Consider the following 13,685-nt stretch of genomic DNA (forward strand, 5'->3'; position numbering starts at 1 on the left):
ATATGTGGTCTTGTGTGCGGCTGTGTGGTCTTGTGTGTGGTTATGTGGTCTTGTGTGTGGTTATGTGGTCTTGTGTGTGGTTATGTGGTCTTGTGGGCGGCTATGTGGTCTTGTGCGCGGCTATGCGGTCTTGTGGTGTGACACTCGCTTTCGGATTGGAAGGTCCTGGGTTCGAGCATCGCTCGGCGAATAGTTGTCCTTGGAAAAGGCTCTTAACTCACATTCTCACATCGTCCTCAGATGTAAAATGAGTACCTGACCGTTAACAGTGTGTGTGCCTCTTGGAAAAATAATTGTAATATTTATAAATGTAAAATTGTAACGCCCTAAAGGCGTTATGTCTCGTTCTATATGTTACGTGTTGCTGTTGGTCAGGGATCCTTTCTAAAGCGCTTGTAGCACGTTTAGTGGAAATTGCTCTATATGAATGCTCAAGTTTTTTTTAAAAAATCATCCATCTGACTGCTGATCATGTTTAACATTGCACGAGTTATGTGACAAGACGAGACACCCTACCGCTGAACCACCGAGGCACACAAAACTATTAAAGTCAGTTCACAGTCAATGTGAAAACCGTATCGCTGTATTGTTCAGAAATATGGCGCTTGTGGATAAGAACACAAGTCATAAAATACACACCCTCATCAATAAATGTATGAGAAAAATACTACAAAAATGGCATTACTACCAGACATATCGATCTATGGGAAATGGCAGGCCAAGGAGAAATGGAGGTAGAAATTGAGAGGATGAGATGGAAATGGCTGGGCCACACCCTGAGAAGACCTGCAACAAATGAAGACTAGTTTTCCCAAGCTCGTTAAGTCGACTGTTCTACTTTTTGAGATTTTTCCTCCATGAGATAAATTGAAACGTTAACTATAAATTTGAATGGCAATGTTGTGAGCTTCTTAGCCAACCGCATTCTATCTATACAAATGAGATTGTCACGTTTGCCATAACACAATTCCAATAGTAAGTTCATTTTTATAATTGATTTTAAAAATTCGATTTCATCAGTTACCGTCATGTTAAATAATACAAAACAAACCTAACAGTGTCAACATATCTAGCTCCAATGGAATAGCAGAAATTGATGGTCTCTCAATGGTTCAAGAAACTGTGGACAGGGTGTCAGCTTTGTCCATACTTTTTCAACACATGCTAGATCGTCAGTTTGTGTTCAGTTCTTTTTTTTTGTTGGGGGGGTGGGGGTCTTTTTCATGATTTAACCTGATAAAACCTGATAAAAGCTAAAATTTTCCTGAGATTATTTCTCCAAATATACAAGTATTATATTAATATATGGCTGTGAAAGTTGGATAATTACAGAAGACATTAGAAAGAAACTGGAGGCAGCAACGTGTGGTTCCTTAGAAGGATGTTAAGAATCTCATGGACAGAGAAGAAAACTAATGAAGAAGTATTAGAGCAAGCTGAAACTAAAAGGTTACTAATTCGTACAATAAGAAAAAGACAAATGCAAATTTTACGGCACGTAAATCGACATAAATGTATTGAACATCTTGCTCTCACAGGAGAGATAGAAGGTAAAAAGAGTAAAGATATACCAAGAAAAACATATTTGAATAGTTTGAACAGCTGGGTGACAAAGAAAGAGAAGAGTAATTATTTGTTTTCTGAGGTTATCTGATCAGAGAGATGAATGGCGTACCATGATCACCGATGTCTGGCACAGACTTGGTACTTGAGAAGAGAAGAAGAAGAAGAAGAAGAAGAAGAAGAAGAAGAAGAAGAAGAAGAAGAAGAAGAAGAAGAAGAAGAAGAAGAAGAAGAAGAAGAAGAAGAAGAAGAAGAAGAAGAAGAAGAAGAAGAAGAATACAAGCATTGGTGTATTTGTGAGACGAATGCCATAAAAAGAACATTTTGACACAGTCTCAAAGAGAGATATATGGAAATAGGCATGTATTATTATCATTATTATTATTATCATCATCATCATCATCATCATCATCATCATCATCACACACAAAAACTGTGTGTAGCCTGAAAGGTTTATAGTCTGATTGATAGAGTTAATCATTAAAATGGCTGACTGAAATAACAATAACAAAGAGCCGAGTGACGTCAATTTAGTTTCTTATACAAGGTAAAACGTTTACCAACTAAATTATAAAATAGCTTTTTTGTCCGATATAGTGCGGTAACGGATCTTGTAATCGTGTGCTTATTTGTACATATTGTTTTAAAGAACTCATTTGTTTTTTGTTTTAACCAGACAAGTGTACATCTTGCACAACATCACATCCGGTTTATATTATTTATCTAGGTGCGTACGTATATTCCATTACCTGGAAAATGAACGGTAGGAAAAAAGGACACGTTGGTTTATCTATCTAGGTATAAAAAGCATTTGACACACTTTATTATCAAGTGTCTTTATCTGTACTTTGAAGCACAAAACAACGGAATACTTTTCATTCAAGTCTTTAAAGTGACAAATTCGAGATCAGGTACTGAGTGTAAGAAGATAATATATACAATTCAGAAAAGTGGGTGGAGCAGGCACTTATGTTGATAATAATAATAACAAGAAATGAAGTGAGCAGGAACGTTCCAGAAAACATCAAATTAAGAAATTAAGGAATATAAAATATTAAAATTATTATCCCAATTATCCGGATCTTCTGTGGTGTAATTGTAGCACATCTGACAATTAATCAGAAGGTCTGATGTTCGATCTCCAGTTCGAGGTCGACAGATTCTTGGGGATGGTGTTTTTTTCTTGTATTTTTCTTTCTTGCTTTGTCTGGGACCTTTCATACACGGGATTCGTAAACAATGAAATACCAATGAGCGATCTATATTCATGTTTTTGTCCAACCTAGTCAACGATCACATGATTTGTTGCTGTACAACGATTGGACATTTCTCAATAAATGTAAACGCGCTGTTTTGTTTATGAAAGTTGTAAATATACCCATGAGTCATGTTGAGCAAAATGACCAATTGTGACCCTACGCCTCGAAGCGGTATTAAGTCGGGAAAACGAAGAAAACCGGTTTTAAAGTGGAAATGGTCAAAATGATCAAATTTCAGATTTTGGTTGTTTCATAAACTACAATCATTTTTCTACATGAAAACATAATAATTCAACATAAGTATTGACGATAAGTTATATAAATTTAAAGTTTAAAAAAGCAACTATCAGTGAAATATTCAAAACAAGAGTTGACTTTCTCTCAGAGAGCCACCATTTCCAAGGCTGCACTTGCCAATAATAGCTAATAACAAATACTTTGACCTCAAACTTTAGCCTCGTTGGTTTTTAAAGTTCGTGTTGCTCTACTTATCACTTGATGCACTTTTAGCACTCTCTCTCTCTCTCTCTCTCTCTCTCTCTCTCTCTCTCAAACACACACACACACACACACACACACACACACACTACAACCACCACCACCGCATCTTCATCACAACCACTACTACTACAATCACCACCGCATCATCACTGCCACTACTACTTCAACCACCACCACCACATCATTATCACTACTACTACAACCACCACCACCACATCATCATCACTATCACTACTACTACTACAACCACCACCACCACATCGTAATTACTATTACAACCACTACACCTACATCATCACTACTACTACAACCACCCACACCACATCATCACTACTACTACAACCACTGCCACTACTGCAACCACAGTCACCACCACCACCACCACCACATCATCATCACTACCACTACTACTACTACAAAAGCCATTATGACATCATCATCATCACTACTACTACTACTACTACTACTACTACAACTACTACTACTACTACTACTACTACTACTACTACTACTACTACTACTACTACTACTACTACTACTAATAATAATAATAATAATAATAATGCTGAAAACTTATATAGCGCTATAACTCCGAGACACCAGACTCTAAGCGCTTAAATTACAAATTACTTTGGCTGAAACATACTCATTCACACACACAAGCACACACACACACACACACACATACACACACACAACACAACACACAACACAAACCAAACCTATCTTGCTTCTCATACCATCTACTAAAATCGAAACAAATATGTTTTAAGCGAACGTTTAAAAATAGACAAAGATTCTTTTTCACGAATGCTCTGCGGTAAGGCGTTCCAAATAGAGGGTCCGAAATGAGAAAAGGATCTCATTCCAGCATTTTTCCGAATTCGAGGGACAACTAGTTTTGTGGAATCACTGGCCGAACGTAAGGGGCGGGGTTTTGAATATCTTTCAATTAGTTCTGAAAGGTAGGAAGGGGCAGTACCTTCAAGACAACGATACACTAAAACACAAGCTTTGAATTTAATTCTTTTCTCAACAGGCAGCCAATGCAGGTCATGAAGTAGAGGTCCGGCAGAGTCGCACCTACGCTTCATAAATACTAGTCTGGCAGCGCTGTTTTGGACAATCTGAAGACGTTTCAGATTGTATTGCGAAACGCCAAACAACAGAGCATTACAATAATCCAATTTCGATAGTACGAGGGACACAACCAGGTGCTTGGTCACATCCTCAGATATGAACCGTCTAATGGAAGCAATCTTTTTTAGTTGGAAAAAGAGAGATCTAACCAAATTATTAACCTGATGCTCCATCGACAGTCCAGAGTCTAAGAATGTGCCAAGGTTTTTCACTTTGTCAACAATTTGAATAGAGGCATCCCCCAACTTCAAATCTGTTTCACTTTTCCACTTCCTGTTCCCCACATACAGCACCTCCGTCTTATCATCATTCAGTTTCAGTCTGTTCTCATTCATCCATTTCTTAACACTTTGGATACAATTTTTACTATTGGCTGATACTTCTTGTAAATTTCTCATATTGGAAACGCAGTACAATTGCGTATCATCAGCGTATTGATGGTAAGACAGACCAAAACTTCTGATGATTTTAGACAGAGGGCCAACGTACAAAACAAAAAGAACGGGTCCAAGTACTGAACCCTGGGGAACCCCACAATCAAGAAAGATTTCCTCCGATCTATATTCATCCACCGTAATAATCTGTTTACGATTAAACAAATATGACCTAAACCAATCAAGCGCTGCACCAGACACGCCATAAGTAATTTCAAGACGTTTGAGAAGAAGATTGTGATCAATAGTATCAAAAGCAGACGATAGGTCAAGCAAATTCAGCAAAGAACATGAACCATTGTCTATAACAGAGAGGAGATCATTAACAACCCTAACAAGTGCGGTTTCCGTCGAATGATGTTGCCTATAAGCAGACTTAAATTTTTCTTCAAGACAATTATTTTTTAAGATGAGACAGTAATTGTTTCAAAACAAGCTTTTCTAAGATCTTAGAGAGAAAAGGAAGATTAGAGACAGGGCGATAGTTTTTTAAGTTCTCTTTATCGAGATCAGGTTTTTTCAAAAGGGGTTTGACATGAGCAACTTTGTAAATGTCTGGTACAGCACCTGACTGCAACGAATTATTAACAATACATGTAAATGGTGTTAAAATTACATCAATGCATTTTTTTAAAATGGCAGTATTTAAGGGGTCTAAATCACAACTTTTAGTTGGAGACGACATAATGCAATCACGTAAGTCAGCTTCAGTAATCTTTGAAAAATGTGTTAACGAATCACCATGAAACTTGTCAAATGTTGTAGGGATCGATTCAGACGAGAGTTCCTTCCTGATGGTATCCGTTTTTTCTTTAAAATATTGACCAAAGCGAGTTGGTAGATCTGCACGATCGATTAAAGATGGGAGAGCTGGTTGCGTCTGTTGTCCCAGCAGTTCCTTGGTCAAGGCAAAGAATTGTCTCGAACGTCCCACGTTTTTGAGGCTTTCTTCATAGAATTTCTTTTTGGCCCTGAAATTGACGGCTTTTGCATCATTTCTAGCCGCGATGTATCGCTTCTTATCGACAGCATCTCTGGACTTGAGCCATTTTCTTTCTGCCCGCCTCCTGGCTAATCCATTCAATTTTATTTCGGTATTATATCAGGGTGCTTGACGTCTCACTTTTACTGCTCTAGTTGTTAATGGAGCATGCTTGTCCACCGTACCAACAATTGACTCGTGGAGACCATTCGCATCATGTTTATTTTTAACGTTATGGTCAAGGTCTTGTTTAAAAATGTTCATGTTTATATTCTTCAAATTACGAGATGTTATCATCTTTTTTACTTCGTGCTTCATTGGAAATAAAACGCAAAACACAATTAAATGATGGTCAGAGATTAATTTATCAATATTTGAGACAGATGAAGAGAGAGAATGTTCAATGTCTGTAATGACATGATCTATTGTGTGGCCATGGTTGTTTGTAGGACCGCTTACAAGTTGAATATAGTTGTTTGTGTCAATAATCTCCCGAAATACTTTCGATTCATTTTTGTTTCCGAAATAATCAATGTTAAAATCACCCATAAAAATATTATGCTTTTTGTTAATGGATTGCATAGACATAAATTCTCCGAACTCAGATAAAAAATCAATTGTTGATATTTTGTTTTGTTGGCTTGGTGGTGGGCGGTAGACACAGTGAAACGACTTTTTAAAATTATTTTCATGAATGGCAAATCCAGCGTATTCAAAACTTCTAAAATTATCATGGTGAAATGATATCTTGTCAAAGAGTGACAAGTTGTAAATAATTGCAATACCACCTCCTTTCCTCCCAATGCGTGGAAATGATTTAATACAAAAGCCTTCGGGTGTAATTGCTTTCATAATTGGATCATCATATGAATGATTAAGCCATGTTTCCAAGATGACAAAAATATTAATTTTATGATCTTCAATAATGTCGATTATGTCTTGAGTTTTATTACGACACGATCTAACATTTAGTAATCCAATTTTTAAACTGGTATGATCACTACGTGCAGGTTGTTGTTGTTGTTGTTGTTGTTGTTGTTGTTGTTGTTGTTGTTGTTGTTGTTGTTGTTGTTGCTCAAGACGGTGCTGTTGCTGCGAGTTGTTGTCATGGTGGTCGTTAATTTCATACTGACTGTCACGGACAGTGTTGACATTTGACAAGGAACGGTGAGGATTACTCATTGAAGTGATTAGATTGGATGGGGGACGAGTGTTGATAAATTGAAGCGAGGATCGAGGTCGTAGGGGGAGCGGGCGTGGGGTTGGCCGATGACCAATGACGGTGGTTATAGGGCGTTGTTTTCGTCTACCCCCTCTGAGTCTGTTCACAAAATTAGTATTATAAATAGATCGATGTACACGGTAGTTGTTAAAAGTTGTAAAATATAGCACAGTGAATAAAGTTTCCAATATGGCTGTAAACAAATAGCAGTTTAAAACTATGTTCGACTTTGGAAAATCCATACTTAAATTTTAAAATTTTAGAAAAATCCTCTGTTAGAAATCGTTAAAATGTATATCAATAAAACCACAAGACTATCACAAATCAGATGGTATTAAAATCCAGGCGAAATGTCAGATAAAAACCACTCAAAACACGTAAATGAAAGAGCCAACAAAAACAAGACTCGCCGGTCAGGCGTGTTACAATATAATACTACTAATACTACTACGACTACTACTACTACTACTACAACCACCAACACAACATCATCCTCACTACTATCATTATGTTTTGGAGCTGTTCTTCACTTGAAATAAGGAAACTTTGGTGTTGTATTTGGCAATGTGTTCATATATCAGAAAATATTTCTAATCAGTTATCTATTTAGATCTAGACAATATGTAAACACAATACCAAATATCACCCCAATTCCCTTTTTGTGTGTGCGGAAATTCCTCTTTCGGCATGGAGATTCCTCCGAGTGGTGTCTGAAATTCCTGTGAGTCAAATTGAAAATTGGCGTCTCTGCAAATTTTACTATTCTCGCCAAATTTTCAATGCCCGTATCTGAGGAGTTATCTTTGCCCATTGATTTGATTATGTGTGAAAACGGTGCCTCAACTCAAAGTCGATTTTCTCAAAACTTGGTTTTTACACTCTCCCTACTTCAAACGGTCATAGTTGGGCAATGAATAATCAGAATGTTATAAATTTGGTATCAAAATTTTAAGTATAATATAAGCTATGATTGGGTACCAAAAACCCTAAATTGAATAATCCGACTTAATACCGTTTCGAGGCGGAGGGTCACAATTGTGACGTTGGATATTTTTCAAACTGTGAACACTTCTCACTATGTGGGTCATTTTGAGCACACTTTGCAATGTGACCAATGACCTAGAGCACATAGAAATGTAATAAAGATCATGCCCATTACTACAATTTTACAAAAGACAATCTACAAATTCTGAATGTCATTCTCCCCATCATTTTATTTTATCGATAGTACACGCTTTGCTAAGAAGCTCACAACATTGCCATCCGGAAGTATAACGGACCAACACACAAAGCTATGTTTTAAACATGAATTTTATAGTCTGGTTTAATACAGTTTAGTGAGAAGTACTCATAAACGTGGATGGCAAACAATAATAACAAAGATCAGAGTGACGTCATCTTCGTTCTATCTAGATTCACTCTTCCAGACCTGCCAATACTACGAAATTGTTCCTAAATTGGATTCTGATGATGGAGTCTGATGTCACGTCGCCCAGCAACGGCGGCCATCGTGTTCTAAAACAAAGAAAATCGGTACTTTGTATTTTTCATGCTGGCTAGAACTTTTATTCATGTCTTGTGATCAGAATGTATAAAAGTCAAAACATGATCATATTTATAATGTTTTTCTCCTCTGGATACACTTTTATGCTCGTCGGAGAAATATTTCATAAGGGCGTCCGCCATTGTTCCGATAGTTTAGAGCCAGTTACTAAGTTACCATGCGTCATTACGAGGGAAGTGACGACATGACTATTGAAGCGTATTTTTTAAAACAATTTTTTTTTTGGCTAGATCTAGGATATAAAGTAGTTTAAAGCATTAAATTATTGTATTTAAAAATAAATTGGTAATTTTTAAAGTGATTCTCATGTAGTTCCATATCTGAAGCAGACGTCGGAGGTCATCTTCCGCCAAGCTGATCTATCTCTTGCCAATTCTATTAAAGCAGCGCCACCTTTCTCAGCTTCATCGGTCCAAGTTCTTATCCCTTTCAAATAAGTTATTCTTTGTCTTCCTCTTATTCTTTTTCCATTCATCTTTCGAGTCAAGGCGAGTACTTCCAAACCAGGGTGGCGGATAATGTGTCCTAAAAATTCCATTTGGCGTTTGATGATTTTTGTTATCAGTGATCTTTTTCTGTTTGCCATTTCTAAAAGTTCTTCATTTCTTTTCCTTTCCACCCATGACACCCTCATCATTCTTCTGTAAAACCACATTTCCGCTGCCTCCAGTCTTTTAACCATGGTCTTGTTTATGGTCCAGCTCTCACAACCATATAGCAGCACAGACAGTACATAGCAATCCAGGACTTTGATTTTTGTTTTCATGCTAATATTCCTGTTTTTCATAATTGTATGCAGCTCGTTGAATGCATTCTTCGCCATACCTATTCTTTTCTTTATTTCACACTCTGATTTTCCATTGGATGTTACATTGAAGCCTAAATATTTGAAACATTCAACTTGTTGTATTGTTTGTCCTCTGCTTGTTATTACACAGGCTGGTGGGTTATTATTTTTAGATACCGTCATACATTCTGTTTTAGATATATTCAGTTCCAGTCCCATATTTTCACTACTCCTGACTACAACATCCAGTAATTCTTGTAGTTCATGTTCAGATTCTGCCAGTAGAACCGTATCATCTGCATACCTCAGATTTGTTACATTCTTTCCTCCAATACACACCCCCTTCTTATGTTCGATATCTCTTAATATCATTTCACTATAGAGGTTGAATAAATCTGGAGGCAAAACACACCCCTGCCTAACTCCTCTTCTAATAGGTGTAAAACTGCTTAGCTCGTTGTCAACACGCATTGCTGCTTCTTGTTCCCAGTACAAATTCCGTAATATTCTTAAATCTTTACCATCACTGTCCAAGGATGATAGAATTTTGAATAGTTTTTCGTGTTGTACTTTATCAAAGGCTTTTGAATAGTCGATGAAACACATATACAGATCTTTATTTACTTCAAGACATCTTTCCATCAGCATTGATAATGTGAATATTCCATTTCTGGTACCCTTGTCCTCAACAAAACCAAATTGCATCTCCCCAATTTCAGGTCGTATTTTATTTCTTATTCTTAGTAAAATTATCTTCAAAAGAATTTTTGTGAGGTGGCTCATTAGGCTAATAGTTCTGTGTTGTTCACAATCAACTGCCCCTGGCTTATTTGGTAATGCTATAAAAATGGATCGTTTCATATCAGTTGGTATTTTTCCTGTGTCATACACTTGATTTAGAAGGTTTGTGATGAATTCAATCCCCATTCACCCAGGCCAGTCAAGGCTTCAATTGTTATGGCATCAGGTCCTGCAGCTTTTCCATTTTTCATGCTTTTCATGACGTTCCTAACTTCATCTTTCATTATAGAAGGCCCTTCCAGTTCTTTTATCATAGGCATTTCTCCTCGATTATCAAAAAAAAGTTCTTCAATTATATTCTGACCATCTGTTTAGAATGCAGTCTTTGTCCATGATAGTGTTTCCACGCTTGTCTTTGATGCATCCACTTTTAGCACCTGATTTAGTTTTGTTGTCACTTCTTTGATTTTCTGATGGAAGAATTTGCCATTTTTTCTTTGCAGGACATTATATAGTGACATTGTTCACTTATCCAGTCTTCTTTAGCTTCGTTGCATTTTCTTTTTATCTGCCTGTTCAGAGTCTTGTATTTTTCTTCCTGATTTTTGGCCTTTCTTCTCTCATTCATTAGTTCTAATATCTCTGGAGTAATCCATTTCTTCTTCTGCAACTTAAGTGTGGTTGGAACATTTTCTTCTAATGATGCAGCAACACTGTCTTTAAACTGCTCATATTTCTCTTCTATATCTGTTAGTTCTCCAAGCACTTCAAACTTGTTTCTTACTGATAGTTCAAATTTTTCTTGTATCTTCTGTTCTTCCCGGAGAATGTCTAGTTGGTATTTAGGTTTAGCCTTTGCTCTTTTGCAGATTTTTAATTTAACTCGTATGGGGCATAGCACAGGTATATGATCGCTGTTACAGTCAGCCCCCGGCATAGATTTGGCATACAAAACTGAGTTTCGGAAACGTTTGCTGATGAGTATGTAATCTATTTGGTTTCTCACTCCATCTCCTGGACTTTTCCATGTCCACTTCCTTCTATTGTGGTTTGTTGACCAAGTATTTGTGATTGTCAGATCATGTTGACGGCACCATTGAAGAAGACGATCACCTCTGTCATTTTTGTCTCCCAGACCATGTGGGCCCCCAATATCTTCTATTCTTTCTCGGCCCACCTTGACATTAAAATCGCCCATGATGAGTTTTATGTCTGAAGATTTACGCTGATGCATTGCTTTATCTATTTGTTCATAGAAATTTTCCACTTCTTCATCATCGTGACTGGTGGTTGGGGCGTATATTTGTAAAATATCAAAATCAAAAGGTTTTGCTTGTAGTTTGATTGCCATAACTCTGTCTGATATGGGCCAGAATCCTTTGACTGCTCGCGCCGTTTTATTATCTAGTATAATTCCAACTCCCCTTTGGTGTTCTCCTCCTCCTGAGTATATAATTTTACAGTCATCATAATTAAGTTCTCCTGCTCCTTTCCATCTAACTTCTGATAATCCTAAAACATTGATATTCAATCTCTTCATTTCCATAACTTCGTTTGCTAATTTCCCTTTCTGATACAGACTTCTTACATTCCATGTTGCTGTTCGTAATGTTTGGTGGTGCACAGTAGCTGGATGACGGTCGAGAGTCACCTGTTCACCTGCATGACTATTTCTACCGGACGAGGCTGTAATCGAGTTGCTCGAAAAACATCCATTGACGTCGTTGACTAGATTCGCTTGGACGGACATCATGACGATCTTGGGATGATACGTCAGTGGTTTCCCGTTGCCTTCTGACGGATTTTTATCTGGTTTACTCCATATCCTTCTGACCTCCCGGTCATAACCCACAAGGCAGTGGGAGCATTTGGCAGGTTTTAAGGCGCCTCCCATTCACCTTGATAGTCCCTTCATAGAGTATATGAGGCATTTTGTATGTGTAGCTGTGCTGCCAGACTACCCAACCTCACTCTCCACGACTATCGCCAGTTGGTCCGCGGCTTTACAGCTAACCTATAGATCAGGATCTGTAGGCCGTTCCACGATCCGCCACCTGTGGACGCGCTGGGTTGGGGATGGTCGCCCAGCTGTACCCAGTTAAAGTGATTATAACAATAAAAGACTCTTATAGAGCGCACGCTATCCTCAACAATGAGGCTCTGGGCGCTTTAGATTACATCAACACAAGACAATATAGAAAATTCATGACATCAAAAAATAAATGTTTTCAAGGTTTTCCTGAAAAGAGAAAATGATTTGGATTCTCGGATGCTCGACAGACGGACCAAAATGAGAAAACGCCTTTCTGCGAATGCGTGGGATAGCCAAACATGTAGTGTCATCGGAGGAACACAAAGGTCGGGTTGTCGAATATTTCTTTAGGAGTTATGTGAGGTAGGGAGGGGTAATGTTTTCCAGACAACGATAGACAAGGACACATGCTTTGAATTTGACCCTTTTCTCAACAGGCAGTCAGTGTAATCTTCCTCGAACCCAGGAACTTCCGATCCGAAAACAAGTGCCATACCACTAGACCACTTTATAATCTATCGCAACGCAACCCCCTAGGCTCAAAACAAGTCATGGATCGGTTAATTAAGTCATATCAAGACAAAATTAAATGTATGAAAATTACCCCTTGTGTTTTGTTCCAAAACATCGAGAAGCCAGGTTTCTGAACGTTGCTGCTTGTACTTGTACGAGGTTTGCACCAAGGTGGCCACATTGATAAGGGTATCAGTCAATGGTGCACAGAGTGACGGCGTGATTTGAAGAACAGTTTCCCTATCCGTTTCAAATTAAAAAGCTGTATATGTACTACATAACTGAAGTGTCTAAATTTAAATAATTCCACATTTTACGGGTTTGATATTATTAAAAAGTTTATCGTTCTCAAAAACTGGTCTCGATAGCTCAGTAGGGAGAGCACTCGCAAATGGACCAAATTGATCCAATATGAAGTCGATATAATATTCATTGTTTCCCGACGTGTACACATATACAGGTCTGACATCCGAGCCCACTTAAGGGCCTAGTTTAATATTGTTATATTGGACAAATTTTGCGTCCTATTTGAGCTTTCCATGACAGCAATGAGCCCATAAGGAATTGAGTTATCAGACCTGCAAATAAGTGCACGTCGCCTCGTCTATTTAGCGGTGATTGGGTAGGTCTGTTAGATCTGGTGGATGGTACATTGCGATAATTATATGGGTACAAACAATTACTGTTATTGTCCGTCTCACAGTGTATATATAGTTCGAATATGACGTCACTCGGGTCTTTGTTATTGTTTTTTGCCATCCGCGTTTATAAAGTAATGCTCACTGAACTGTATTAACCCGACTATAAAGTTCATGGATACACACAGTTTGTGTTGTTGGTTCCATATACTTCCGGATGGCAATGTTATGAGCTTCTTAGCCAAGCGCATACTATCAATAAAATATTTCAGAGGGACTTTTTGTCATAATTATGGCTTACCGCTTCAA

At 37.8% G+C, this 13,685-nt stretch overlaps 1 protein-coding gene across 3 annotated transcripts in view; it reads right to left on the minus strand.

Moving 5' to 3' along the window:
* Positions 1–13,685, minus strand: part of LOC144971359 (Y+L amino acid transporter 2-like) — a 62,062-nt gene that overhangs the window by 717 nt on the left and 47,660 nt on the right. The window lies entirely within an intron of this gene.

Source organism: Berghia stephanieae, chromosome 4 (genome assembly GCF_034508935.2).
Source record: "Berghia stephanieae isolate SIO BIC M18660-M18661 chromosome 4, UCSD_Bste_1.3, whole genome shotgun sequence".
NCBI lineage: Eukaryota > Metazoa > Mollusca > Gastropoda > Nudibranchia > Aeolidiidae > Berghia > Berghia stephanieae.